Source organism: Equus asinus, chromosome 3, assembly GCF_041296235.1.
Source record: "Equus asinus isolate D_3611 breed Donkey chromosome 3, EquAss-T2T_v2, whole genome shotgun sequence".
NCBI lineage: Eukaryota > Metazoa > Chordata > Mammalia > Perissodactyla > Equidae > Equus > Equus asinus.
In genome coordinates this window covers 6611703-6636203 of record NC_091792.1, presented here as the reverse complement: position 1 = coordinate 6636203, position 24501 = coordinate 6611703, and the positions used below count along the sequence as shown (strand labels likewise).

Here is a 24501-nt window from a genome sequence, read left to right as displayed (position 1 = left end):
ATGTGATGAAACAACTACAAAGGAAGGCAAGGTTCTGGATTGACTTTGGTGCAACATTTCTGAAGCTCTCCCTCTGTCTCCTTCATTTTCTGAAATCCAAAAAAGATCACTCCCAAGCAGCTTCTAAATGGCTCACTACCTTAAATTCACACTTCAATCTCTGCCATCCATTTTGCCAGTCTCTCTCTAAAGTGACGCTTTGACCAGGTCACTCAGCTGTTGAGTGTCCACTACCTGGAGAATCGAATGCACAGCCTGACGCTCAGGGCTGTCTATAATCTGGGCCTATCAAACTGTGATATCTGGTTAATTGCCTTTTCAAGTCTAGTGGGAACTCTTCAGCAATAATTTTATCACTTGCCTCCACAGCATAGGATTTTATTAGATCAGTTATATCACTGTGGGATATATACCTATAAATGTAAAAAAAAAAAGTCAATATTTAACTTTTTTAAGTATACCAAAGTCTTGTTCGTGAAACTGCATCAACTAGATCCTGGCTCAGTGAAGCCCTATGGCCAAGAATTCCACTCCTTAGGTGTGTGTCCAATGAAATTGAATGCATATGCCTCCAAAAGGAATGTATAAGAATATTCAAAGCAGCATTATTTGTAATGGTCCAAAGCCAAGGTAGTCTCTTATAGCTGTAGATAGAATTTATAGACTATAAGTTGCTCATAAAAGCAATTGTCCTCAATTGTAAATGTCCATTAATAGCAAAGTGGATATAAATATACCTTAGAATATTTATAAAATGGATTATTGCACAGCAATAAAAATAATTAAGTTCCTGCTACATGAAAGAACATGAACACATTTTACAAACATAACATTGAGTAAAAGAAGACAGAAATTTAAAAAAAACCTACTATATGATTTAATTTGTATAAAGTTAAAAAATGGGGTATGATGTAAGTCAAGATAGCGGGTACCTTTGAGTAAGGAGGAGAAGTGACTGGAAAGTAGTGAGATGGAGACTTCTGGGTTGCTGGTGGCGTAGATCTAGTGTATTGCCCTGGATAATGGTTGCATGGTATGTTCATTTTTTACTGTCACCAAACTATTCATTTATGTACATCTTTCTGAATCTAGGCTATTTTTTAAATCGAAAGTTTATTAACAAAAACTACTTACAAAAAACTCTTGATTTCTATTTTTGGGAATCAGGTTTTGGTCAGGATATCAAAGATGAACTAGAGTGATTTAAAAAACATGTTTCAGTCTTAGTCATAACAAGAGCAGAGGGAGACTATAAAAGCGGAAAATAAGGAAATAAGACCGACTAAATTAAAAGAACAGAGGTATTTCCGTAGGAGAAAGCCATGATTCTCAAAGACACATGGGACAGAAAAGAAGGGAAAATAGGATATTAAAATCCACTATAACGTGAAAAAGAGAGAGAGAATAGAAGAAAGATACCCAGGATTAAGCTCTCTAAAAGAGGGCCCTGGAAAAGTCAGAGAATGGGCAAATTTTAGTTGTTACTGATTAGAAAGTATGAATTTGTCCCAAGGAAATTTATCAGAAGAATAGGACGAAGATCATGGAGAGCAGACTGGGATGACTTTCCAGCAGAAAGATGAAGGAGAGTAATAAAAGGTGATCTCTTAAATTTGCACACACCCTTCCTACACTCTGTATTCTCCATAAAAGTAGTTATGTTATGTTAAACTCAGAGAGATCACTATACCACATGATCCGAGATTTGAAAGAAGGTAACTTGAAGGATCAATGTAAAATTCTCAAAGAATATCCAGATGAGTTTCAAGATAATGGCAGGTGACTGCAGGGACAAGGCTGTGCCCTGTGGGAACACGCCTGAAAATTGTGGACTCTACGGGGAGGCACAGCATGATGAGGTTTTTCTGCCAGCAGCCTGGTAAGATAAGAATAGATTCAAGTTGAGTTAGATCTTGCTTGGACGGGAGAATAAGCCTGAGTGGAATTATCTGGCTCCAAAGTGATGACGGATAAAAATGAAGTGAACAGATACTTTGGGAAGACAGAAAATTCATTGATTACATAACTGTCCACAAGATGAAATCTAAAGTACTGTATTAGAAAAACAATGCATTCACCACAATGCAAAGGGAGTTAGGAGAAAAAGCTCTCAAGACCAACAGACAGCATTTGCCTTACATGAGGAAGGTCAGGAAAGACTCTTAGCAAAGAAGATGGAATTGCTGCAAACTCAGCTGAAAGGTGCAATAGTGGTTTTCAGTGGTGGCTGCGTATTAGAGTCACTGGAGGAATTAAAAGATCCCGAGGCCTTGACCTCACCACAAACCAGTTTAACTGGAGTGTCTGGCGGCAGAGTCTTGGCAATGGGCCATTTGCGATGCTGATTGTAATGTGCACCAGGTGGAGAACAGCTAGAGCAGATCAGGAGAGGATAATGCCTAATTAAGGCTCAACTTAGGGGCAAATGGGCATTGTTTCCTTCCTCATTAGGCACTAGGGGTCCCAGACTTCAGAGACATCAGTAGAAGTTTCAGATAAGGATTCTACTGAATGGCTATTTTCCAGGCAGAAAAAAAAAAGGATATATGGGAGAAACTTTCCCTGGGAGGGAGGTTTCATAGGCAGAAGAAATTCCACAGCAAGAGGTGGTGGCACCAGCACACGAGAGCATGTGACAGCTCTATTGTGAGACATAGGCCATGCTCAATTGCAACAGTAGGAAGATGACAACACAGGCTCAGAGGGAAATTAGGAAGTTCTCAATAAGCTAGATGTGGGGGAAAGGTAGACACTCTTCAAATAAGGCTTGCTGCCTGGGTCTACTACCACTGCACGTTTCTGTGTGAGAAGACAAGACTTTCTCAAATGCCAGGATCTGAGAGAGGTGACAATATGCACAGGTGAATTTTCTCATAGAAATAAACATACTTCGCCTGTAAAAGGGAAGTTTCTTTCAATGGAAGTTCATAGGTCATGGATTTTGATAGTGGGCAGCACAGACTGATGTCTGGGTGAGGCTGAAACCAAGGAGCTTGGGGTTTAGGAGCTACAACAGCTTCTGCTTGAGAAGAGTCCCTCCGTGGGTAGCCAGCCCAGCTGCTCTTAGAGCAAGAAGGTAAAACGAATGTTCAGAGATGAGGTTGAGGACAGAGAAGATGTTGCTGATGAAAAACAGGAGTTTTAGGGGACACTTATGAAAATTTAGCATTGGCACTAAATGACTGGCAATTTAAAGGAGCTAATTCTTATAGTGTAGAAGTGTCCAGTGCATGGCAGGACTTCTAGCATCTCTGGATCCTGTGCTGAATGCCAGTGGCACCTCAGCTGAGACCCACTGGGAAGTCAGTTAGGACTAAGAGCTTGAGTCAGATTAGGGAATCTGTACAGCTGTAAGGGGGTAGGTCTTGGAATACAGACTGCCTAAAGAATGTACATTGGCTTGGGCTTTCAGTGATGGCACTAAATTAACCAGGGATATAGGACATGATGGCATTAGTCTTAAAGGTCTCTCAGGAAGAGGTACATGGTTAGTTCTAATTATATTCTCCTTTGGGGATGGTTTCTTAAGCAATTTGTGTTGGTGATGCAGTGAGCTTTATGGGATGGGAGAGTATGGGGTGGGACCATGTGGAGCTCTGAGTACCTTATAATTGTGTTGGTAGTGCTGAGGCAAGGAATCAATGTCCCGTGCGGAACACTTGGAGCTCTGTGGTTCCTCCTCCCAACCGAGTCTTATGTAGACAATTTCACGGCTAGGAATGTGCCTTAGATCCTGTGAGAGGGAGTTGTGGCCAGTGGAGGCCCCTTGTTACCAGGAGGAAATCTAAGTCTAATTCCTTATATCAACCACATAAGTAGAAAACTATGTGAGTACAGCAATGAATGTCAAAAAACCAAGCAAGTATTTCTTATCTAAAACTCTAAGTAAAAGAAGAGGAGGACAGGTTAATTTGTACCCAACAGTAAATGACAAAATAAATGGTACAATATTAAGCTATTTCCATAAAAATCAGAAAGAATATTGGGATACCTACTTTCATCCCTATGTAGACATTTTTGAGAGACTTTAACTAATGTAATAAGAAAAGAAAACATCAATGCAGATATTAGATTTATCTCTATTTCAGATGACAAAACCCAAAGGATTTTCTTAAAACTATGAAAATTAACAAGAAAATTTGGCAGCTAGATTAAAAAAAATCAATATACAAAAACCCATAGAAATTCTTTGAATTGGAAAGAATGCTTTAAAATAGAAACAGAAAAATATCTCATTTGAAGTAGTGATCAAATAAGTTTAACAAGCAAGGTATTTCCTACACAAAAAAATTATAAAACGTTACTGGAAGACGCCATATAAAGTCTAAACAAATATGGAGGCACAATATGTTTCCCAGGGGAAAGAGCTAATATTTAAAAAATGTTAACTTTCGTAAATATTTCAATCAGAATTCCAGGGGAGCAGAATTCTCATTTACTGGGATGAGATAAAATTAAGTCAAATTTCATGTGAAAGTATTATTGAGAATAGCTATGTCAATTTGAAAAAGAAAAGCCTAGAGTACTTGATTTACCAAGTATTAATTGCTACCACAATTCTGTCATTTGACTATTTGTTCAAAGTAGTTTAATTACTTTAAGTAGCAGCCCCAAATTTTAGCGGCTGAACACGGTTAGTTCATACTCTTGTAACAGGCTGTGGGGGCCGGAGGCTCCTTTCCAGCGGTCAGGTCAGTCAGGGATATGCTGTATCAATCAGGAGACAGAAATTACATCAGTAATTTGAAGATGGAAAATTTAGTGTGGAGATTTATTAACTTGGGTGATTAATTACTAAGGCATAGAGAGAACTCTAAAGAATACAGGAATGGGCGTACGGGGAACAGTCTCTACCTCTGGGGCTGGGGCAGAGCACCGAGAGAGGAATAGAGATGGAAGCACATCCCCACCCCCACCCAAGGCTGCGAGTCAGAGCTCTCTGGAGAGGATGTGGCTGTGGCCCTCTGGAAGGTGGGAGGGTTTGCTGAGGTGCCACAGCTGGGGTTAGCAAGCAAGAAACTGCCAGCTGTGCTGGTGAGACTCACTGAGAGGCTGCGCGCTGGAGAGCCAGGGAAACTTGCTGGAGGATGAGTGCCTCTAGGAGTCCGGGCTGCTGTTTGCTGCCACATTCTGCTAGAATCAATAGGAAAAATGGCCCCAGAACCAGGATGAGAAGCCCCTTCCTCTAGGAGTCTCCCTCTAAGACCTTCTGCTGAGTAGCCTGACCTTGTGCCACCTGGAACGGGAGAAGTGTTTGTTTATAGGATCTGGCTCCAGCCTAACAAAGCAGGGCAAGGAAGAGTGGGTTTGGCACTGATAAACCAGCACACCTGTGTTCCTCCTATCTTGCGGTCTTTCCTTCCTTCGGAAAGTCTTCATTCATCCAGCAACTGGCAAAAAGATGGAGAAGTCTCACTTTTCCTAAACTTCCTTGGTGAGTAGTCACTAAGCGTGTGGCCTTACCAAATGCAAGAGGAATGAGAAATGTCTTCTAGCTGTGCACCAGGAAGACGAGAAAGACAGATACTGATGAGAAGTTGTCATCTCTACCACAGCCTGTAATCAAAACGACGTGTTACTGGCATAGGAAAAGATAACTAAACCAGGCAAGTAGAATAAAGACTAGATCAATGCATATTAGATCAATTTCAAAATTAAAAATAAATATATTCATTGGCTCTTTGAAAATCTAGTTTGTAATAAGAAATAAAAGCTCCATTATGTAAAGATGTCTATACAAGTCTATTTATTGCAGAATGTTTTTGTAGTGGTTTGCAAACCCATATAGAAGTGAAAAAAGCCCATGAATGTCCAGGAATCAATTATGGTCTATCAGAGAATATAATTCTATAATTTAAAATGAATTAGATCAACATTTATGAACTGGAGGAACGTCTATAATATGTTAAGTGAGAAATACAACCAGTTTGGTATAATCCCATTTTTGTAAAAACAAACATTTAAGAATTCTATGTAATGGTAACATTGATTACCTGGGGTGGGGGCTGGAAGGAGAAAGGGAAATCGTAAACTCTTTCTTCATGCATCTTAGCTTGTTTCATTGGATACCATTAGCATGAATTTCTTTTCTAAGATGAAATAATAAAATGTGAAGTGAATGAGTCAACTTTTATCGACGTTACAAATTCAAATAAACAAATGTCTTAGGGGGGAAATCCCGTGAACAACCAGCTGCCTCTTCTGAAATGTTGACAGCCCCAAAATTGAACCAGTTGCTTGGCTTGGCTATGCTTTGTCTTACAACACCTCTCCACCTGCCTATCTTTGAACACTTGCAAGAGAGAACTGCTCTTAACAGTTGGATGGCATTGCAGACATAGTACCATTCTGGTGATAACTGTTTTTAGCTGAAAGAATGTGTCGGTATATTTATACCAAAGGTGTGGGAAAGCAGTTTGGGTGTAATGATAGTGTAAGTTTCTATGTATCTAGTGTGTAATATTCATATTATGCTAATATTTAGTAATTATATATACATATATAGTCTATATATACTTATATATATAACATAAAATATTTGACACACAAAAAGAAGTAGAAAGATTCATTAAAAATACAAAAGGTAGTATGTTTGCCTGGAATGATCCAGTGCTTCTGATACCTTTCCTCTGATATAATCCTAAAGCAGAATGAACACGGAAACATAGGCATGGGGAGAAACTCAACATAAAGGACCCCCTTCCTGTATGAAATTTCTTCGAAATTTCATGTTTTCTCTATTTAAATATTTATGTAAATTTTGCATTCTACTTCATATTATATTCGAGTTCACTTTATAAATTTAAAGTTTTAAATTATATGCAAGCTAAATTACTTAACTCACCTCTGACTCCACCCATACCCCTCTCCCCTAACCGATTAGATGTTCCAGGAAAATGCACAATGTTTATCTTGTGGCTTTAAATAGCCTGGAAGAACAATTGGGTACCTCTGAGGGCAAATGAATCTCACCTATAAAGAGAGAAATACCTGATGCGAGGAGCCAGCAAATGATCAAAGAAAGGATGGGATAGTCTGCAGCCTCACTCTCACTGTATTCTTGGAGATGTGCCTTAAGAGACACGAGCCAACTTTCTCCTGGGTCAGTTGGGCCGGATGCTCACCAATCTCCTTTCCTCTTGCAGGCAAACAGGACTGTGTTAGCAGCTTCCCTTGCATGTAGATTGGAACCGGGGGGATCAGGTTCTGGCCAGTGAAATGTTTATGGAAGTGTTGAATTCCATTTCCAAGCCTGCCCACAAGATGTACTGCAGGATTTCCCTCACTCTCAACATTTTTGCTGGTTAAATGCAGAGCAGCCAGTGAACAGCAGTGCAATGAGATAAAGGAACCAGAATTCTGAATAACCACGTAGGAGGATGCCAAGTGAACACCTTGTCTTGTGTTAAGCCACTGAGATTACCCTGACTAATACACATAGACATATTATCTTATAGCAATCTTTATAGCAGTCCTAAAAGGATAAACTTTTATAGGTGAAGAAACTAAGAGTTAAGTACTTGTTCAGTTTTCCATCGCTAAGTGGTAGAACGAGAATTTGAACTTAGTTCTCTCTGATCCTTAGTAACCACCACACTAAAATGGGCTACCTATGGCCTTTCAAGTGAGCAAGGACTCTTTTTATTTTTAAATTTGTGATTAGTAACACTCATTGGGGAACTTGGTTAGTGTACTGGAATCACCTGTTAAAAGTGTGGTGCTAACCTACAGGGGTGAACGAATTTTCTTATCATACTCCCATATGTTGATTAAAACTATCTTCTGGGTGAAATAAGTTAGATTTTTTAAAATTGATTTTGTTTTATTGTGGTAAAATATACATAGCATAGCATTTACCATTTTACCCATTTTTAAGTGTACAATGCAGTGGCATCAAGTACATTCACATTGTGTTTGCCACCATCACTCCCATCCATCTGCAGAACATTTTTCATCTTCCCAAACTGAAACTCCCTCCCCATTAAACAATAACTCTCCATTGCCCCTCCCTCCCACCTGCTGGCAACAATCATTCTGCTTTCTGTCTCTGTAAATTTGACTATTCTAGGTACTTCATCTATGTAGTATCATAAAATATGTGTCCTTTTTGGCTGGTTTATTTCACTTATAATGTTTTCAAGGTTTATCCATATTGTAGCGTATGTCAGAATTTCCTTCCTTTTCAAGGTTGAATAATATTCCATTGTACGCATATGTCACATTTTGTTTATCCATTCATCCATCAATTGACACTTGTGTTGTTTTCAACCATTTGGCTATTGTGAATAATGCTGCTATGAACATGGGTATACAAATACCTGTTCAAGTAGCTGCTTTCAATTCTTTTGAGTATATACCCAGAAGGGGAATTGCTGGATCATATGGTAGTTCTATTTTTAATTTTTTGAGGAACCACCATACTGTTTTCCATAGCAGCTGCACCATTTTACATTCCCACCAGCAGTGCACAAGGGTTTCAATTTCTCCACTTCCTTGCCAACACTTGTTACTTTTTTGTTTTTGGATAATAGCCATCCTAAGGAGGGAAATGGTGTCTCATTGTGGTTTTGATGTGCATTTTCCTAATGAGTAGTGATGTTGAACAAATTTTCTTGTGCTTATCGATTATTTGCATATCATCTTTGGAGAAATGTCTGTTCAAGTCCTTTGCCCATATTTAAAGTGGGTTTTGTTTTTCGTTGTTAAGTTATGAGTTCATTATAAATTCTAGATATTAACTTCTTATCAGATATATGATTTGTGAATATTTTCTTCCATTCAGCATGTTGTCTTTTCACTCTGTTGAAAGTGTCCTTTTATGAACAAAAGTTTTTAATTTTGATGAAGTCCAGTTTATCTTTTTCTTTTGTTGCCTGTGCTTGGCGTCATATTCAAGAAATCATTGCCAGATCCAATATCATGAAACTTTTCCCCTGTTTTCTTTAAGAGTTTTATGGTTTCATGTTTTATGTTTAGGTCTTTGATCCATTTTGAGTTAAATTTTATATGTAGTGTAAGGTAAGGGTCCAACCTCATTCTTTTGCATATGGGTATCCTATTTTCCCAGCACTATTTGTTGAAAATTGTCCTTTCCCCAATGAATGGTCTTGACACCCTTGTCAAAAATCATTTGACCATATATGCAAGGGTTTATTTCTGGGCTCTCTATTCTATTCATTAATCTATACGTTTGTCTTTACGCCAGCACCACACTGTTTTGATTACTGTAGCTTTGTAGTGAGTTTTGAAATCAAGAAGTGTGAGACTTTCAATTTAGTTCTTCTTTTCCAAGATTGTTTTGGCTATTTGGGGTCCCTTGAGATGTCACATGAATAAGTTCAATTTTAACAGCTATAAATTTGGATCTAATCTAGATGTTCTAAACATTAGAACTGACTGAGAAAAAACTCTTGATTTTTTTTGTTTGATTTTCAGTTATTAAGCCGTGGGAAAACACCTGCAAGTGTAAACCATGTCAAGTGTTTAGAACAGTGCCTGCACACAAGCCATGACCAAAAAATGTGAGTTGTTGTTGCTATTACTCCTATATACTGTTTGTTGTGTAGCTAACTGCTTTTTCTTTTTTTAATGGGCCTCTGTTTCACTGCCAATTGATACTGATTTCTAAAGGATAGGAGCTGGCATGCCTTCCCTAACACGTCAGGGCTTAAGGAGCCAATTACCCTCACTTTAATCTCTCCTTGAAGGAATGACTTTTACATTAATTGCTTAATATGAAATGTTAATTTGCTTCTTGTATTGGTTTTCTCTTGTACTGTTTCTGTGTAACAAATTACGACAAACAGCGCTGAAAGCAACACATATATGTTATCTCACAGTTTCTGTGGATTAGGAGTCTGGGTTAGGAGCTTGGGTCCTCTGCTCAGGGTCTTACAAGGCTGCACTCAGGGTTTTGGCCAGGCTGTATTCTCCTCTGGAGGTCAGGGTGCTCTTCCAAGACCATATGGTTGTTGGAAGAATTCAGCCTCACGGTTGCAAGACTGATGTCTCCATTTTCTTGCTAACTGTCAGCAGGAGCTGGTCTCAGCTCCTAAGAGGCCACTGTAGCACCTGCCACGTGGCCCCCTATCAATACAGGCAGCTTACTTCTTCAAGGTCAAGGACAACAGGGGAATCTCTTTTCTCTAGTCCGCTAAGACATAACACACCAGGAAGTGACTATCCCATCACCTTGCTCAGAAGACATAACTTAATCAAGGGAGCAATTATTCCATCACATTTGCAGGTTCTGACTACACCTGAGGAGATTACACAGGAGCCAGGAATCTTGGGACCATCTTAAAATTCTCTTGCTCACCGTACCTGATTTAGCTTATGAATGAAACAATGTCAGCCAATACAGAAAAAAATAAAATCAAAAGGAATAGTACTAAATCATCAAAAATCAAGTCATAGTTATGAGGGGTTATAAACACTACAAATTTACATTGATCGTATAAAAAATGTTTTTTTTAATTCTAATATTTTATGGCTGGTAATGAAGAAGTAAGAAATAATATTTTTTTAATCACATGTCACATTCCAGATACTTATGTACACTGTATCATTATATCCTAAGAAACTTATGTATGAGTGACCAGGACAGAATTTGAACCCAGGTCTCACTCCAAAATTTTCTTCTTCCCACTATAGTGTGGGAGCAATTATTTTATACATATATATATATATAGATCTCAAGAAAACAGACCGTTAAACTGATTTTAAATATGAAGTATATGTCTAAAATACTACAAATCAATTCAGTTTTGGGAAGGTAGTTATATTATTAGTGGACAGATTTGGGGATTTCTGTGTTAAAGTTATTTTTTCCAAATGGCTGCAATATTTGGAATGTAGAGTCTTGCTTTTTCCCCCGTCTCAGATTACCTGTGACCCTCTTTCTGTTTCAATACATCATTGATAACAGCACCGAGCTGAACTAATGGGAGAAAGGGAAGCTGAAATTGCAGAGTTCTGAGCTGAAGGTGGATAAACACAGGCCTTCTCCTTGAAGGAGCTGATGGAGCTTCAGAAGTACAGTCTTCAAACCTGACTGCGAAGCGATCACTCTGAGCATGTCCCTCAGTTTATCTTCTGTTCTTCAGGCACGAGGCAGTATTAATGGGCAAATCAAAACAAAATGAGTGTCCTTGATTTTTCAAGTATGGATACATTTAGATGATTCTTTGAAATTTGTTCTTATCGGTTTCTATTGATAAAATTTTTTAAGAGAAAAAGCAACTTGAGTAAAGACTTGATATCAGTCTTTTTCTGAGTGTAGCATTTATGTCCATCTAAAGGGAAGAAATTGCTCGGAGGCTTGTCTTAAAAGGCTAGATAGAACCCTGTGCCATTTGGTGCTGGGCCCCACTGACAGATTTACTGCCTGCTGGGAGCTGGGGCTGCAGCTTGATGGAAGTGGCAGGTGAAGGCTGCAGCGGAGAGGGTTCCCATGCTCTGTGAGTGCGTGTGACTGGCAGCATCCAGGGTCATGGGGGGCAGGCGTGTGTTTACAGTCAGGATTTCTGGGGGAAAAAAGTTATTTTTCTCTTATCCATCATGGGAAAGAACTCTTCTCCTTGCTTGGTTAGGAGACATTCCCAAATGACCAAACCAAAGACAAGCATTGGAGCTTTAGAAATAGTGCAATGATTACGCCTTACAGAAGTTCTGTAGTGTGAAAAAACAAATCACAAATGCCAAAGATTAAATGTCGTGCTTGCCCACCATGTTCCATACAAAGCACTCACTGTAAGCTCACGACAATTAGGGCATGGATGTACTGAAAATTTGTGAGTACTTTTTGTCTCCTTTCTGTAAGTTGCACTGATAATAACATATAACATGCAGAATTTCAAACTTACTTCATAATGAATTAACCTTCAAATTAAAACCTGTATTGGGTATTTACTAGAGAACTATTGCTGAAATGCAATAATGCCACCTAAATTTATTAGAAATTGTAAATGCATCCAGTCTAGAGGAAAAACGGACTGTTTCAGGAAGTGGAACTAGAGATTTGAGGGACCTCTTAGACAGAGGGATTGTGTGTAAGAGGAGAGAGACCAAAATCAGAGGAGCTAATATGCTAGCGTAGAGACTTCTGCCCAAACAGTGCTGGAAAGCACTTCCTGAAGCACGTGTTGACCTTCTGTAATGTTCCCCACACTACTGACCTTCCTTAAGAAAGAAAATTTCAACCCTACTAATTAAGGAGCATCTTTACCCCCACTCACTATTAAATCACATCTTCAATATTGAAAATTGGTAATTAAAGTTGGTAACTAATTTTTGGTAATTAATTTTTGGAAGTTAAAACTCTCTTCAACATTTTAAATTGGTAGCTAATGAGGGAGAAAGTTTTTATGGAAATATATTGTGTAGTCTGATTTGCTAACAATTATTCATTCTGTTACAAATACAAGATGTCTTGGTCCCAGTTTCTTTGTTTGAGTATCAAGTGTTAGACTACGCGATCCTCTACTGCAGCCATCAGTACCCAGCCCGGAGCCTGGAGCCTGTGCTTAGTGGGTGTGTATCAAATCAGTGTTTAAGAGGAAAGTCCTTAGGCCTTGGTGCCAACACTTTTGTTCTTTTGAGTCCTGGATTCCTAATGCCATTCTCACTTTGTGACCCACTTAAAATGTTTATGTTTGCTTTGATGTGCCCGGGAGGAACAGCAGAATGGATTTTGCTCACTGATAGGTGGGTGTGTTTGTGGTGGGGACAGGTGTGAAACCACCTGATAATGATAACGAACTGCTGCCAGCGATGGGAGTTTGCAGATCGGCTGTTAAGCTCCAAGTAACTTTCATATTTAACACTTGGAGTGTGTGGTTGGTGTGGTAGATGGGGATGGTATTACAAACTGGTGAGTTATGAGGAAAAAGACCTAGACACAGAGCTTTTAGGGAAACTCAATTGATCTACTTGTTTAGCGTCTATAGTAAAATGCAAAAAACACTAATATAGCACTTTTCACGTTATATTATAATATCTGTTCATGAGTCTGCTCTCTTTTTTTAAAAAATAAATAAGTAAAACTTGTTTTATATATATATATATATATATATATTTGAGTCTCTCTTAGCAAGTGTGAGGTTCACAACGTTGGATAGTGTGTTCTAATTTATCTTTATTCAGTAATTAGTGTCCAACATTACCAGATCCTCAATAATTATTAATTAAACCAATAAAACAAAGGAGTGAAAACAGAACCTTTTTATATTGTGTATTGGAAAACCATATACATGTGTGTGTGTGGCTTTACTTATATATGTATAATTTTATACAATTATATATTTTTATATAATATACGTATATGATATTTGTGGGGTTTTTTTGCTTTGGTGCATAACAGAATAAATAACTTTCAGTATGATGGGTAGCTTGAAAACTTAAATGAAGATAAATTCAAGGTGAACTGTCCAAGAGTTTTGCGAGTTTACAAGACTGACGTATGGTAATGTGCCAGAAAGCTTTGCATCCCACTGTTTTTAGTTGTTCTTGGAATATTTATTCTCTATGGACCTATAGTTGTTCCCATATTTTGAAAAAAGAGTGGAAAAAAATCTAAACATTCTTCACGGAGAATGACTTCAGTATTCATGATGGGAGAATGAGGCTTAAAGCCATTTGTATACCTTAATGTGAGAAGAAAGCTTGAACCATCATATATTTTGTTTCTCATGGAAGCTAACAGTACATGGCATCACTGTGTCAGCCCCCCCACCACACACATGCAAAAAGAACTCAAGATTTAGGACACGCTAAGAGAGTGTAGAGAATCTGACCAGGATATACCTGCTCCTTAACAGGCTGCCTGTTCCTAAACGGTTAAACTGGTTTGAGCATATTTATTTCAGAACCTGAGAAAATATGATGGAAGAAAGCCAGGGACCTTGGCCTTGCTCTCTTGTCCTGGACCTGGAGGACACAGACCCCCCCTTTTGTATGGCACTGTGTCTATTATTCAGCTGCCTCGATGCTTTGACCCTAAGTCCTGAGCAAGCTTTTCATATATTCCCTAAGATGTCTTTTTCTTATCATATCACATTAGATCATTTTTCATTATCAAATAGTTTATTTGAGATTTCTTCAGAGTTACAAGTTGCTTATTTTACTCGTGTTAAGGATAAGTTGAATGGAATGTTCATAATGTATACAGTTGGAGTCACAATATATCCTTTTTGCTGGAATTGTAAATTATTTCTGCATTTGAGCAATAAAATGTAAATGTTTTATAATAAGCACGGGTGCATGTTAAGTTTTGGAATTTGGAACTATAGAGAGTTCAATCGTCTGCAGTTCGACTCCCCCAACCCCCTTCGCCATGGAAGAAGTAGTTCTAAAGTCAATTTATTGTCCTTCATTATGTCAATGGTCGATATCAATTTTCCAGTAAGACTCAAACAAAGGTAAACGATGACTCTTCTCTATGTCTTTTTATTCAAAAGCTTTTGAGAGAGCTGTTGCAGGGCTTGTTGGAAAAGGCCTTGAGGAATTTTGCCTGTAATTTAAGACATTTATTTCAGCAAGCTCATATGCACCCATATTGTCAGCACAATGACATAAAGTGTCACTTTTCTTCTCAATTCTTTCTGATTTATACTTTACTAGGCACAAATCTCCTATAGCATTTTTTAAATAATACAGAAAAGTAATAAGAAAGTTGACTTAGGAGCTGATACTGGGTTGTGGACTGGAGCATGTCCTGGCTGCTGGGTTTTCACAGGTGGAACTCAGTAGAAATAAATTGATACGGCGCTGAGTCTTAATGGAGGGAAAAAGAAACTTTGGTCTGTTAACAAATGCCTTATGATTTTCATGTTGCAGGATAATAATTTATAGTAAAATTGAGCAAAGTAAAGCAATTCTTCTTGATGCAGACTGGAGCCCTGGGGGTATTTTAAAGGGACACAGGACACTGTCGTGTATAGACCACTCTCCCAGAACCTCTTTGTCCAGGATGCATTTAGGAAGACAAACTGTATTCCTTGGAGGGGTTCTTGAAGAAAATAGTAACTTTAACATTACCGTAGAAGTCTGTGTGTAAATACTGCAAATAATAAATACTGCTCTATTTTTTAAAGCACTGTATTTTCTGGCTTTCTTTAAAATAAGTGAGTTTCACAGAGAAAAACATTTCCACAGAGTCCTTGAAAGTTTTAAATTAAATTTTTGAATTTTGTCCAAAAAGCAGCCTTGAGACTATAATTTGGTGTTTTTTGTCTTTAGTACTAGTGAACTAGATGTGAGGGAGCGGAATTACAATTCGCCACTACTATCAAAGCTTGACGTCCCTCAATTTGTTTCGTAGAAAATGATACCACTATTTACCAAATATTTCCATTAAACACCGAGTCCAGATTGTTCTTGGTCAAAACTTCATTAAAGAAACAAGTTGATTGGCAGGATTTTAAAAGCAAAAACAAGAATAAAGTCAAATTTCCAAACAGAGGAATTGATCTCTACTAGAAAGACAGCCTTTTGAGACTTTAATAAGAATTGGGTGTCAGAGGCCCTCCCCTCCCGTCGCTCAGTTTGTTGAGTACAGTGGTGTCTGGTCGGAGAATACACCCCCAGCATGTCCACGCCTCGTGTGGTAAACCCTGTAGTGATCTGAGAAGTTTCTGCATGCAGTGGCAACATGCTGTATCCAGCCCTTATGCAATGGGTTGTATTTTATTTCAGAAGACTTGTTTCTCCAATGAACGATTAATAGCTACTTTGGCACCTACTACTAGGCTAACGTCATTTACTTATACTTGCATAGTATTTTAGAGCACTTTCCTCCAAGTGTGGTTCCTGGTCCAGCAGCAGCAGCAGCATCACCTGGGAACTTGTTGGAAATGCAGATTTCCAGGCCCCGTCCAAGACCTACTGAGTCAGAAGCTCTGTGAGTGGGGCCCAGGAATCTGCATTTTAGCAAGTGCTCCAGGTGATGCTGATGCACATTAGAGTTTGACAACCACCACCTCAGAGTTTCTGAAGTGTTTTCACTTTGGCATTAGGTGGTAGGGCGCTGATTTTGTTTTTAGGAACCTCAGTTTTAGGGAAGTTGATGTGCTCAAGTTCACTCAAATCTCAGTGACAGAATTTGGACTTGAATCACATTCTTTTTGCTCCAAGTTTTGCCATTCTTTCCACACTTGCTGCCTGGCTTGTTAAAGTGACTCAGACTATGAGAACTGGGGCTTGGGGAACAGACCCAGGCTTTTGCTACACAACTTCATGATGTGAATGCTGCCTGATTTTAGGAGTAACTGGCTTAAAAGGGCAAGATTATTTTACTTCCCTTCAGTGGGTAGGCAGGAAATGTGAATCTTGGCATAGCTTGGATTCCTGTCAAATTCAGGGCACCAAGTCAGGGTCCTGGAGACGCCAGACTGGGATGCTAGTTCTCTGGTGAGATGCCCGCCACACTGGCCATGTTATTTACCACGTCCAGGATTTTCTCACTGCAGTGACCATTGGGTGTGAGGGGCATTTATGGCTCTGTACTGACAGTGTGACCTCAAACTGGACGAGAGGGCACACAGTGTGGAGTAGTTAAAGCAGGGCAATTTAATTCATGACATACAATGTTTATTTGGAAGAACTGATCGCGATTTGTTTTTGGTGCTGATGCCACTCCAAAAACGATGCTGAGAAATTCTAATTATAGCTAAGTTTCCCCAACTCTTCTTTCCTTTGGATTTATTTTAAGGAAGGAAAACTTAAAATACTAAGGTGAAAGAGGACCAAGTTTCTCTCCTTGTAAAACATCAGTTAGTATGAAAGTGCTTCAAAAAAATCTACATTCTGTTTGTGCACTGTTACCTCACTATTTGCCTCGGTAATATGTATCTTGAAATGTAAAATACCAGAGTTTCTGAAAAATATTATTTTGGAATAAAAGCAGAGGACTAATTTTACTAAATTTTAAGGATAAGTCATAAGAGACTTAAAAAGTGGGTTTTGGTTCGCATTTTAACAGGTAGGTTTCTCCCATCTCTTATTTTGTAACTTCAAAACTAATTTTGGAAAAGATGTATAATAAATCTGAAAAATAAGATAATTTCTTATTTTCTCATTTTTTGCAACGTTGTATTCAAAATGACAAACATAATTAATATGGTATAATTTAGTATAGTACTTTTTAACTTTTAAATTCCATCTACACGTTTTTGCTTAATTCTCAAAATAAACACGTGATTTAATTTTTATTATGTCTTAGTTGATAGATAAGGATACTGGGGTTTAGGGGAGTGATGGGAATTTTCAAAACTGAGTAGTAAGTTGGGCCCTCCTGCCTTGAGATCCCATTCACTTTCCACCACGCGAGCCTACCAGAAGGGGCACAATGAGCTGTGTGTATGGGGTCTCACTGATGGGAAATTTTACTGGTAAATATATAGGGAATTTCTTTATATCCATGATAAAATTTTTTATATCTTCGTATTTTATTTCTCTACATCTATTGTAAAATTTTACTTATTAAACTGAAATAATCTCAGTTTTAAAAAACTATAGTATCTTGTTCCATTTTGTCTTTGAAGTAGAGTAACTATTTTGCGGATAACCTTATTAACATTCAAAGTCCTTGTAGTTTGAAAATTTTGATCATTTACTCAAAGGAAATTTCTTCTAATGTGAGTTCATATTTAAAAAATATCACCGTGAAGCAAATCACACTCAAAATTTGTTTCTTCCCCAATATGTTTCCTTCTGTGTTTTTCCCATCCTTCCCATGTTCCTATCTTCCTTACACATCCCACAGTTTAGCATCCTGAATTGTGGAGACAATTGTGAAAAAGTTTAAAACTCTAAGGTTTGTTTCATCTTTAATATTTTTGACATTCTGTTTTGTGGTTCTCATATAACTGGCAAAGAGGAAGAAATACCACTGTTTCATTAGAGAGATGTACTGGTATCCAAGATTGTAAGCCTCTCTCCATATTGGTAGAATCTTCAATTACTGAGTTTTAGGAAAACTTGTAAAAGTCTAGAAATTAATCAAAGGGATAACTGGCTTATGGAGGAAAACTTGAAAAACCGTATAAGATGATTTTGCATTTTATTTTATTAATTAATTAATTAATTAGTTTTTTAATATCCCAGGATCTGGCTTCAGCCCTTTACGTACATTGTCTCATTGACTCCTCACAATAACTTTATTAGGTAGGTTTTATCATCCACATTTTACAAGAACGAGATTTTACAACTTCTGGCATATTGTAAGCACTTGTTGAATGGTAGCTATTGTTTTATTTATTTTTATTTTTTCTCAATTATTTTTTTATTGAGTTCATAATAGTTTACATCAACGTGAGATTTCAGTTGCACATTATTTCTTGACTGTCAACACATAAGTGCTCCCCTTCACCCCCTGTGCCCACCTCCCACCCCGCTTCCCCTGGTAACCAGTGAACTGTTTTCTTTGTCCATGTGTTTATATTCCACATATGTGTGAAATCATCTGGTGTTTGTCTTTCTCAGTCTGGCTTATTTCACTTAGCATAATTTCCTCTAGGTCCTTCCATGTTATTGCAAATGGGATGAATTTGTCTTTTTTTCTGGCTGAGTAGTATTCCAGATTTTGCATTTTATTGACTACAGTGAATCCTTGATCTTAGGCCAGGGTTAGATATTAAAACAGCTTTAAAAATTACCGTCAGGGAAAAACTGTGTATTATCAGTTGATTTAAGCTGCTATTTAAGCAAGCCACGGCTTTGGAAGCTGCTGCTCCTGGAATACCTGACCAAGGAAAGCGGGTTAGCAATATTGGAACTGGCAAGTTAGATATTGCCAACGATTCATTTAGTCTGATGTCTTGTGTCTATCAGAATTCTCTTTTGACTACTGCTAAAAGAGCTCTTTCCAAAACCCAAAAAAGGACCATTTTTAGCAATATATCACATGGAATATCTCACTTTTTTGTTAAGGCATTTAAACATAGATAATTTCTTCCTTGAAATGTTATTTCACAAAAGGTTAGCATGAGTTAGGAGAGGAAGGAGCCATTCCTTGTTTATTGGCCTGATTCTTTCAGGACTAAAGCGCTTAGAAGAATTTTGCTCGTATTCGGGCCCTGAGTATTACCCAGATCATTTGAATACCAACCGGCCAAGAAGAGAACAGAGAAAAGTGTGGCACTTCAGTCATCAAGAATATAAAAGCTTGGCAACTTTAATTTGAAGTTCTTAATGTATGTGTATGCTATGTTATCTTGTGAAATAGAATGAAAGTATGATGCTAGAGTTTCTTTTTTCCTTACGGAAAAATGAACACAGGTCGCTAGTTTTCTCTTCTTATTGGGAGTTGCTGTGGTAGATGATATTGTCCCAAAATGGCACAATCATTATTATTGGTCCCACATGCTCTTCCACAACCTCACTACCCCCCATCAAGAAGTGAGGTCTATTTCTCCTTCTCTTGAAACTAGACAGGCTTTTGTGAGACTCTCCACAAACCAAATGCAGGCAAGTGATAATATTTCAGAGTGCATGGCTTCTGAAGTTGGGTTATAAGAATGATAAGGCTTCTTTCTGGCTTTCTCTCATTTGGGACTCTTGTCCTTGGAACCTAAACACCATGCTGTGAAAAAACCAAGCATCCACATGGAACAACCACATCTAGGTGTTCAGGCCACAGCCGAGCTTTCAGCTGTGCTGTCAGCCAACTCTCAACATGAACCACCAAACATGTGAATGATGGAGTCTTCAGACAATTTCTAGTCCTCAGCCTTCGTGCCACTCCATTTGATGCTAAGTGGATTAAAGATGACATGTCCCCACTGGGTCCTGCCTACATTGCAGATTCATGAGAAAATGAGTATTTGGGGTGGTTTTTTATGGAGCAATAGATAAATGGAAGAGTGCATGCTCCAGAAAAAAAAAATCACAACAACGTTTCATATAATTACAATAAGAGAAAAGAAAAAATCTATTGCACATGTACAAAATAGTTCTGAGAGCTAGACCTCATAAATGTCTAAAATTCATCAGAAACTTTTCTGTTAGACAAGATAAGGAAAAATTGCCATCTTTGAACACACTTTTTTTGCTTTTCACAAGTGCCCAATAGCATCTTAGAGGGTCTTCACCACTTCTACTTACCAAAGTCCCAATTCTGTCAAGCCTTTTTGGATGTCCTGTAAGTCCTTGTTTGTAACCAGGATAAGAAATAGTATTTCCAAGAAGATTATTGATTTGTGATGCCCTTTCTGGAAGATCAGCACTGAAAGTTCCCGATGGAGATCCAAGCTAAAACAGGCTAAGAAGAAAACCTAATTGAAACAAAGTGGCCTTTTCAAATGCCACTGAATTATTTAAACCAAACAACTAAAAATTTATTTGATTGGATGGCCTTATTTTTCTTTTTAATGTAAAAAGTTTATCAGTGGGTGAATGTCAATCATAGCAGGGATTAGTGATTGTGAGGATTGAGAATTAATTTATTTAAAGCACTCAGAATAGCCCCTGCAGAGAGTAAAGACTATTTGAATATGCATGTATTATGATTATGATTATGATTGTCAAATCTGTTATTATTTATTTAAATATTACAGTAATGCTCAATTACGAGTCCCTCGTATAGAGAATTAAAAAAATAAAGTAGTGCATCTACTCTCCATAAGGCAATTAGAGGATTACTACAGAAGCTTTAAAAATAAATGAAACACAGTCTAGAAAGATGGTGTTTTCTAAAGCTGTGAAGCCCTGGTTTGCTGTTGCCACCAGAGACGCTGCTGACAGTGAGTCAGGACTTCTGGAGCACCACGCAGTGTTTGTAGCCCAGGACAGGATACACAGAAACCTTCTGATTTCAGGCAGTTCTGTTGCTCATTTAATTCCTATGTTGCAGTGGCCTGAGAGTCTGTGAATATCAAGAAAAGAAAAGAAAAGAAAATCAGAGAGGCTCTGTACAAAGTTAGAGAACAGTCCATAAGATGACTCTCTTCTGACACCAACTGCAGAAGCTGGGAGTTCCAAAGACTGCCCTCAGGTTTGCTAGTTCCCTGGAAGGATTCACAGAACTCATGGAAAGCTGTTATACTCACGGTTACAGTTTATTACAGTGAAAAGATACAGATTAAAAATCAGCCAAGGGCAGAGACTCATGGGGCAGAATCCAAGAAAGTTCGAAACAAGGAGCTCCCGGTTGTCCTTTCCTCACAGAGTCATGAACAGTGTTACTTTTCTGGTGACGATGCGTGAAAATACACATGGAGTACTGTCACCTAGGGAAGTTCACCTAAGGCTTGTTTCCATGGTTTTTCTTGGGGTTCAGTTATGGAGTTGACTGCCCAAGTGGCTGACCTTGAGTCTCCAGTCCCTCTGGAGGTAGAGCTGACACCTTTCATCTCCAGCCCCCCTTGAGATAGTGGATACCATATGGCCCAAAACCCCCATCATGTCACATCCTTAGAATGTCTGGTGTGGTCCAAAGCCCCCAGGTTAATAAACACATTCTTTCTCGAATGTCTGGTAAGGAGAAGAGTTGGTCCTGATCCCTCAAGAGATGTCACGAAATACGTGTTTTATTGCCTCCTCTTAAGTAGTTATCACGTTTTGATGATAACTCCCAATGTTTTATCAGTAGAGAAACGATGGAAGTGTGTGGCTTCAGCTTTTTAGCATGTATTCAAAGTTTAATATTTTGGTTCTCATGCAGGAACCTGAGAACCAACACAGCCTTTGAACCGTGTTTGTCTTTTATATATTACCCTTGCCCTTATGCATCAATATTGCCTGTTTTCTTCCCCTAAACAGCATCACCTTCTTCTCTGCTCTCCCCACCACTGGTTTAGAGGGTACAAATGTTAATTAGAAAATAATACATCAAAATAAAATAATTTTTTTTTTTTACCAAAAACAGGCTTGATGAATGACTTGACTCAAAATTGTTAGCACTGAATTATTCGAGCTGAAAGTTTCTGCTTTACCTTGTTCCACTCACTTATTCACCCAGAGTGTATTAATCTCCTGTGAAGTGCCAGGTACTGAGAGGTGCACGAATATAACGGCAATATATCTCCTCCCTACAGTGGGGAACTTTGTAAAAATACACATGACCTCTCTTCTTTCTTCTTTCCTCCTTACTTTCCTGTGTTCTGTTAGTCTTTAGGATGGGGCAGGAAGTGCCCGGAAGGTGAATCTGTATATACAAAGAGGTTTCTAAATGATCCACTCACCTCCTCTCCAACCACCATTAAGAACTGCTCTCAGTGGTTTACAATATGAAGGAGGCAGGCGAAATAAATAAATGATTACACCCTCCAGGTGAAATACTAATCGGGTACGTTCAAAATATTACTAAATATGTTAGAGTGTTTGGCTCACATTGTCAGAGTGAAGAGGCAAAGTAGAGGAATGGATTCTCTATTAGACAGATTTCCCAGGAGATAACAGATATTCTGGAAAAATAATTTCAAAGAGAACTGAAAGGAGAAAAAGATGTATTCAGTTGCTTTTTAAGTTAGCAAGTTTTTTTTCTTTTTCCTTTTTTTGGTCCTATGTGATGCTTGTCAGGCACTTGGCACGGGTCATGTCATGATTAAATTGAATGGTGAATTATTGATAGTGATGGGTGTTCTGACTATGGACTGACATAGGTTTAGAGGAGAATAAAATTAATAGAAACACAATGGTAGAAAATTTGAAAATACGATCATTAATTGTATAACAACATTCATAGGCATTTTACTGTAAGCAGAAAAATAAGCCTTTTTTCTTTTTCATTAAAAAGAAATCTATATAGATGTGGCCTGGAGAGGATGAAAGTGTCGGTTTTTACATTTAAGGATTTGTGCTTTATGAGCCTTGATACATTAATGCTTCCTCTGGGGCTCTTCTGGACGAGCACATTGCACAGGTGGCCCATTGAATTTATAGACACAATAACTGAACGGGAGAAATAAGAGGCCAGAGCATTTGTGGCACATGGGATGCAGCTGGCTTGGCCACTTAACAGCCGACATAAGTTTTATGTGACACAGCTACTTACTGAAACACAGGAGACACTCTTTTTCCTGGGACCACAACCTACTGTTTTTTTCCCTCTTCCCTTCCCCCAGCACAGACCTGGGAAGGCCCTGAGAGCTGCTTTGTCAAACTCTGAAACAAGCAAATTAATTTACAATAATTTATAACATTCTAGAACTCCTTGAAACGAACATCTGTTAAATGCAACTTCATTTTGTAACATTCTAAAACTCGGATGAGTTAAACAGTTAACTTGTTTAACTTGGGCTCAGAAACCTGGAAAAAGTAAAGCGCTTGTGTCTGAGGAAAGTTTGAAAGAGCCAGAGAACTAGCTTTTGCAAATTAAAGTGGTTGTTTTATCATCTAAATTATAAACACCACTTGGGAGTGGGGGATAGCGTGCTTTGACGAGAATATCCTCAAGACCACGGGGATGTCTATTGCCAAACATGCTGGAGAATAAAAAGGAAAATGATAAATACAGACACACACACAGTCTAAAATGTAAAAGATATAGAATTAGTTATTGGCAAATACGTCTACAGATTCCTCGTCAGTTTAATTTAACTCGTGCCGTACTCAACGCTCAGGCCCTTTCACGCCCCGCTATTTCCTATCCGCTCTGAGAGATATGGGTCCTGGAAAGAGAGAAGAAATATGAAAACAGGAGAGAAACAAAAAAGGTTAGAGAAAAAGTGAGATATGAAGCAAGTGTAAATGAGAAGTAGGGAATGGTAGAGAGGAAAGAGGCAAAAATATTATTTTCCTTACCTTTGCATATTATTTGTGGGCAAGAAAATTTATTAAGATAGTAATTTATTTTTTGCTTTTTCTCTGTTATTTTTCCCCAGGTTCAAACTTATAGCCACGCTCTGGTGCCCTCAAGAAGTTTGTTTAGAGGGCAAAAGTAGAAGGTATCTATAAAAAACCTGTGTCTTTGGATTTTGTTTGCTAGAAGCTTGAGTTCTTTGAGGAGAAGGAGGTGGGAACGTGGACGTTCCTTGAGGCTGGGGTGGGCCTGGAACCCATCTGCTTCCCAACTGGGAGGGGGAAAGTCCTCAGAGGGCAAGGCCCTCAAGATAAGCCCCAGAGGTGAGCTGGTGACCTCTGGTTTCCAGCCTCAGGCAAGATTTTCTTCTGTTACCTGTGGCAGAAGAGCAGCAGCTGCCGGGGCCTCATGTGAACTTGGACAAGGGACATCTCTGCACCACGCTATTCAGAAAGAAGCCCAGAGGAGTCTTCCAGATGTGCTGACCCTGGGCTTCTGCACCACTGCAACACCTGTATGGAGTAAGGAATCCCCCAGCTATAACGAGGGAAGATCTCTGCCTTCCAAGGGGATGAGAGTTCAGACAGGGCGTGCGCTTCACCTTCCTCTCTGCTCCGTTTGGTTTGTGGGCTTGGAATTTCCTTTTTCAATAACTCCCAAGTCTATCTGACCCACTTCTGTTGTTTCATTCATAGCAGAGAGAGACATCCACAGGTATTTTTCTCTCTCTATATATGCATGCATTCAGTTATTTTAACCTGCCT

General features: G+C 38.5%; 2 long non-coding RNA genes across 2 annotated transcripts in view; both read left to right on the top strand.

Moving 5' to 3' along the window:
• The window catches only part of LOC139044759 (uncharacterized), a 130853-nt gene that overhangs the window by 28325 nt on the left and 78027 nt on the right, over positions 1-24501 (top strand). Inside the window, exon 2 of the long non-coding RNA XR_011501839.1 lies at positions 9436-9521. This is a non-coding gene — a long non-coding RNA (uncharacterized lncRNA). The remainder of the gene's footprint in view (positions 1-9435; positions 9522-24501) is intronic.
• LOC139044760 (uncharacterized) lies at positions 22145-24258 on the top strand. The gene is made up of 3 exons (XR_011501840.1): positions 22145-22282; positions 23820-23882; positions 24122-24258. It is a non-coding gene; the product is annotated as an uncharacterized lncRNA (long non-coding RNA).